This window comes from Lampris incognitus, chromosome 2, assembly GCF_029633865.1.
Source record: "Lampris incognitus isolate fLamInc1 chromosome 2, fLamInc1.hap2, whole genome shotgun sequence".
NCBI lineage: Eukaryota > Metazoa > Chordata > Actinopteri > Lampriformes > Lampridae > Lampris > Lampris incognitus.
The window spans coordinates 111,509,982-111,515,904 of record NC_079212.1 but is presented as its reverse complement, the minus strand read 5'-3'; positions in this window follow the sequence as shown (position 1 = coordinate 111,515,904).

The following is a 5,923-nucleotide window of genomic DNA, read 5'->3' as shown; positions in this document are numbered from 1 at the left end:
TGCTTCCCTCACTCTTTCGGGTAATCACGTGGAAGCTATCCGTTTCTTGGTTTTGCACGCCCCCACAGCGCCCCTGGTGTTAGGAAGACCGTGGTTGGAACGGCACGATCCCTACATCTCTTGGTCTACTGGGCGGATTTTGGGTTGGAGCGTTGCGTGTCATGCCAACTGCCTTCGCTCCGCCCACTCCCCGTCCAGCGGCCTCAGACCCGTGCCTCCTCCCACGGATCTCACTGGTGTTCCTTCCATTTATCACGAATTAGCCCCTGTATTTAGTAAAGAAAGTGCACTTTCCCTCCCCCCTCACCGTCCCTATGATTGTGCCATAGATCTCTTTCCCGGGGCCGCCCTTCCCACCGGTCGGTTGTATAACCTCTCCGTCCCAGAGAAGGAGGCTATGCGCAATTATATCAGAGTCCCTGGCCTCAGGAATCATAAGGCCCTCGTCTTCCCCGGTGGCGGCGGGCTTCTTTTTTGTGGCAAAGGAGGGCAGCCTGAGGCCTTGCATAGATTATCGAATGTTAAATAATATCACGGTGAAAAATAAATACCCACTCCCCCTTATGAGTTCCACGTTCGAGCCACTCACTCACGCCACGGTGTTCACGAAGCTGGACTTGCGCAGCGCGTACCACCTGGTGCGCATCCGGGAAGGGGATGAATGGAAGACGGCCTTCAACACCCACCTAGGGCATTTCGAGTACCTCGTTATGCCCTTCGGCCTCACCAACGCCCCGGCCGTCTTCCAGGCATTGGTCAACGACGTGCTCCGGGACATGCTGAACACGTTCGCGGTGGTGTACCTGGATGACATACTCGTGTTCTCCAGGACTGAGGAGGAACACCACCAGCATGTCCGCCTGGTCCTCCAACGGCTGCTGGAGAACAGGCTCTTCGTGAAAGCCGAGAAGTGCGTGTTCCACTCCGCCTCCGTGGAGTTCCTTGGCCACATCGTGGAGAAGGGGCTCGTCCGCACTGACCCCAGGAAGACCCGAGCGGTGGAGGAGTGGGCACGGCCCACCAACAGGACGCAACTCCAGCGCTTCCTGGGGTTTGCAAACTTCTACCGGCGCTTCATCAGGGGGTTCAGCCGTGTGGCCGCCCCCCTCACTGCACTCACCTCCAACCTCCGCCCCTTCTCCTGGAACTCGGAGGCGGAAGCCGCCTTCTTGGCCCTGAAGAGGCTGTTCACAACGGCTCCGGTGCTCGCCCACCCGGACCCGTGCAGACAGTTCATCGTGGAGGTGGACGCATCGGAAACGGGTATCGGAGCCGTCCACTCCCAGCGGTCAGAGGAGGACCAGAAGATCCACCCGTGCGCCTTCTTCTCCCGGCGTTTCAGTCCTGCGGAGAAGAATTCTGACATCGGCAACAGGGAGTTGCTGGCCGTCCACGCCGCCCTAGAGGAGTGGAGACACTGGCTGGAGGGCGCAGGGCAGCCGTTCATCGTATGGTCCGATCACAAAAACCTGACCTACGTACGGACGGCTAAGAGGCTCAACCCCAGGCAGGCGCGCTGGGCTCTCTTCTTCAGCCGGTTCGACTTCACCCTCACCTACCGCCCGGGCACCAAGAACGTCAGGGCAGACGCCCTCTCCCGTCTGTTTCCCGAGGGGTCCCCTGACGCCCCAGACACCATCCTTCCCCCGGCCCGGGTGGTGGGCGCCGTCACCTGGGCCATCGAATCAGTGGTGAGAAGGGCCCAGCGCGCCCATCCCGACCCAGGCAATGGACCCCGGAACCGGCTATTTGTGCCTCCCTCTGTCCGGCCCCAGGTGCTGGAGTGGGGCCACTCCAGCCATCTTGCCTGCCACCCCGGTGTCTACCGAACGGCGGCCTTCATCCGCAGGGGTTTCTGGTGGCCCACATGGAGGCAGACACCAGAGAGTTCGTGGCAGCCTGCACCACCTGCGCCCGCAGCAAGGCTCCCCATCGCCCTCCAGCAGGTCTCCTGCGCCCCCTTCCTGTCCCCGGCCGACCTTGGTCCCACATTGCCTTGGACTTTGTAACTGGCCTCCCCGTGTCCCAAGGCAATGACACCATCCTGACCATTGTCGACCGGTTTTCCAAGGCCGTCCATTTTGTTGCCCTCACCAAACTCCCCTCTGCAGCCGAGACGGCGGACCTTCTCGTCTCCCACGTCGTCCGACCTCATGGGATTCCCCTGGACATTGTCTCTGACCGTGGTCCCCAGTTCACTTCGAAGGTATGGCAGGCCTTCTGTAAGGGGATTGGGGCCACGGTCAGCCTCGCCGCCGGGTATCACCCCCAGACCAATGGGCAGGCAGAGCGGGTCAATCAAGCCCTGGAGGCGGCTTTGCGTTGCGTTACCACCAGCAACCCCGCCTCCTGGAGCAAGTACCTGCCCTGGGTGGAGTACTCGCTCAACTCCATGGAGAGTTCGGCTACCGGTTTGTTCCCCTTCGAGTGTTCCCTGGGCTATCAACCCCCTCTGTTCCCCCATCAGGAGTTGGAGGTAGCGGTCCCGTCCACGAGGGCCCATCTCCGCCGATGCCGGCGCGTTTGGAAGACCGCCCGGGCCGCTATGTTGCAAGCTACAGAGCGGGCCCGGCGCAGCGCCAACCGGCGGAGTGTGCCGGCCCCAGCTTATCGACCTGGCCATAGGGTATGGCTCCTGGCCCGGGACCTGCCCCTCCCTACCCTCAACCGGAAGCTGGCTCCCCGCTACGTCGGTCCCTACACCATCGACCGCATCGTCAACCCTTCGGCGGTGCGTCTCCATCTCCCTACCTCACTCAAGATCCACCCCGTCTTCCATGTCTCGCGCCTCAAACCGGTAGCCACCAGCCCCCTGTCTCCCCCTGTCCAAGCTCCTCCACCCCCCAGGGTCCTCGACGGTGGTGACATGGTCTGGGATGTCGACCAGCTGCTCGCCGTACGCCGCCGGGGGCGTGGGTACCAATACCTGGTGGACTGGGTTGGCTATGGGCCCGAGGACCGCAGCTGGGTTCCCCGGTCCTACCTGGCCGACCCCGCACTCCTGGAGGAGTTCTATCGGGCCAACGCCATCGGACGGTCTCCCGTAGGAGGGGGGGTCCTGTTGTGGTTACACCGCCCCGAGCTGCCTCCCCGGCACGTTCAAGCCACTCCCCCAGCTCGGACGTGCCGGAAACATCCGAGCGCTCGGCTCGCGCTCTGAGACGAGCGCTGCACTGCACCAGGTGTTTGCCATCATCATCAGGCACACCTGTGGCAATTAGGCAGCCTTCTACAAAGAGCCTCCCAGAACGTCTCTCAGTGCTTCGACGTACTGAACCCTGCGGTAAAGTTCTGACAAGCCCTCCAGCGTTCCTTGCTTTCTGTTTATTCCCCAGTGTCTTATCTTCGTGTCTCTGTTTCCTCCCAAGACTCTCCCTCCGCGTCTCCCTCGTCCCCAGCGACCTTCACGTTTCTCCCCGGACATCTCCTGCGATCTCCCCCCTTGTCCCTCTACCTGGACCCCCTCCTTTCGGACTCGACTTCCCGGATCTCGGACCTGGACTTTCTCGGACAACCCCTCTTGGATCACGGACTGGACTTTCTCGCCAGGTGCACGCACATTTCTTCAACACCTCCTGGTCATTTACATACCGCACCACACATTGGCTAAAAACACTCACACATAGTTATACACGCAAACCACGGGACACCACACATAGTTTATTCACACATCCCACTAACAGAACGCCTTTTTTCACCATACATTTCCCTCCCACAATAAAAACCCCCCTTTGTAGACTTAGAAGTCATCTCGTGTCTGTCTGTCTTGGGTTTCGCCACACGGGTCAGGTTCTGGTGCGCGAGCATAACAATCCCGCCACGTAACCACATGCTGTACTATACTGATGTGAGCTATCTCTGTTCTGGGCTTACTTTTGATTCCAGTAACACAAACACCTCGAGTTGATTCCTCAACTAACTCTCTCTCTTTCTGTGCCTGTGAGTCAAATGTGAACATCAATAACTGCTTTGTAAAATGTCTTGATGCATAGTCAGGAATCCAGGTAAGAAAATCAAAGAAGGTTGAATCAGTTCACCTGGACACAACGTTTATTGACAGATACGTTTCATCACTCCACTAAGTGACATCTTCCGTCCAAACTGACTGTAGGTATCCCCACCCTTATAAACAATACAGTTGCACAACGACCGAAACCAATGACCAGTTGCATATGCACCCATATTTGTATATGAAACTGGTCGTCGGTTTCGGTCGTTGTGCAACTGTATTATTTATAAGGGGTGAGGGATACCTGCAGTCAGTTTAGATGGAAGATGTCACTTGGTGGCGTGATGAAACGTATCTGTCAATAAATGTTGATTCCAGATGAACTGATTCGACCTTCTTTTGATACCATGTGTAATTAATGCATAATCCTTTTGACTCATGCTCGTATGTTTGCAAAGCTTTTTTGTGTAAATCTCCCGTTAAGGTGAAAATGGAAAGATGGCAGACAGAAACTAAAATGGTTGACAACAGTCACAGTTTATGAGGCACACAAAGACATCACTAACAGAGAGAGCAGGTCTGTACACATGCAGGGTTTCATGAAAAGAAAAGATCAACAATCATTTAAAAGTGAACTAGAATACATGTTTAACATAGAAAATGTTTCATTGAAAACGTTTAAAAAAAGAAACCTCGGAAGAGAAAAGGCAAGTGGTCTTGGGAATGTTGAACATTGAATGTGTTTTGTAGCCACTTCACTGCAGTGCACCACGAGAGACACGGACCGTATTGACCTCCTAGCTTGTTTTTCGTATTTGTTCAGTAAAAACGAGACAAAAAAACAACAAAAAACTGCTGTTCAACATTGCCAGAGACACTAATGTAACAATCAGGCCACATATAAGAAACTGTACAAACGAAATGTTGCCATGACGAAAACCGCAACACAATTACCGGAGAGAAAAAAAAAAGACAAACATCAGGTCACCTATTTCCAGTCAACAGGCCTTGAGACTTAAAGAACACGATTCAATAGTTAATGCTAGGCTAGCAGTTTACATCCAACATTTAGGGATACAATGAAAGTTTGAATTTACATTCACAGAACCAAAATTGCTAAATTTCATTGTTATACACGAAATAAAAACCAAGGGACAAGCTAGCTGCATGCTCACAAGGCAGTTTGCAGGTATTTGTGTCTTTCAGTGAAGAATGAAAACAATCATAATCAAGTCAGCTGGATGGATTGATAAAGACGGATAATTTCAATGTTGCGTGGGCCTGAGCCATCATGCATTCAAATACAAATGGTCAGAGTATCCCCATAAGGCATTCCTTTATTGCCCATCTCACACCTTTTTAGCAATGCTTTTTCCAAAGTTTACACAAACAGCGAGGCTATATAAGCAAAACAGTAACTAGATCACAGAAAAAGTTAGTCAAGCAGTAAGGGTTGTCCTTTTTACACAGGTACAAAACTGATGTTCTTTTCAAATGCTTGTTTTTCATCGTTTTCATAGCAACACGCATTCCAACAATGGAGAATATTGTGCTTGTAATTATCAGGGATCGAAAGAAAATACCTGATGTTTGTGTTTTGGTGGTCCATTTTTCTGCAGTGATTGTTTTTACTTTGCACTTAACGCAGAGCTGTAAAGGAGCACCGGCAGCACATTGCTCTTCAGTCTTTATCCCAATTGCTGCATTCAGCCTCCTAATCTCTGCCAGGACACCAGCAAATACCAGCTAATCCCAAACTCTTCACATTAGAGGCACAATCGTTATCTTCATCGTTGTCGTCGATATCCAACAGCTATCAGGTAAGGGACAGAATGGGGGGAGATTCCTGTGGGATGTGCGGTGACAGTGTGTGGACAGTTTATGAGGCAGTGAAAGGGAGGCAGGGTTGAGGAGGTGTTAGGGGAACGGGGTGGGAGAGGGAAGAGAGGAAGGGCTGAGGTGTCAATGTTTCAT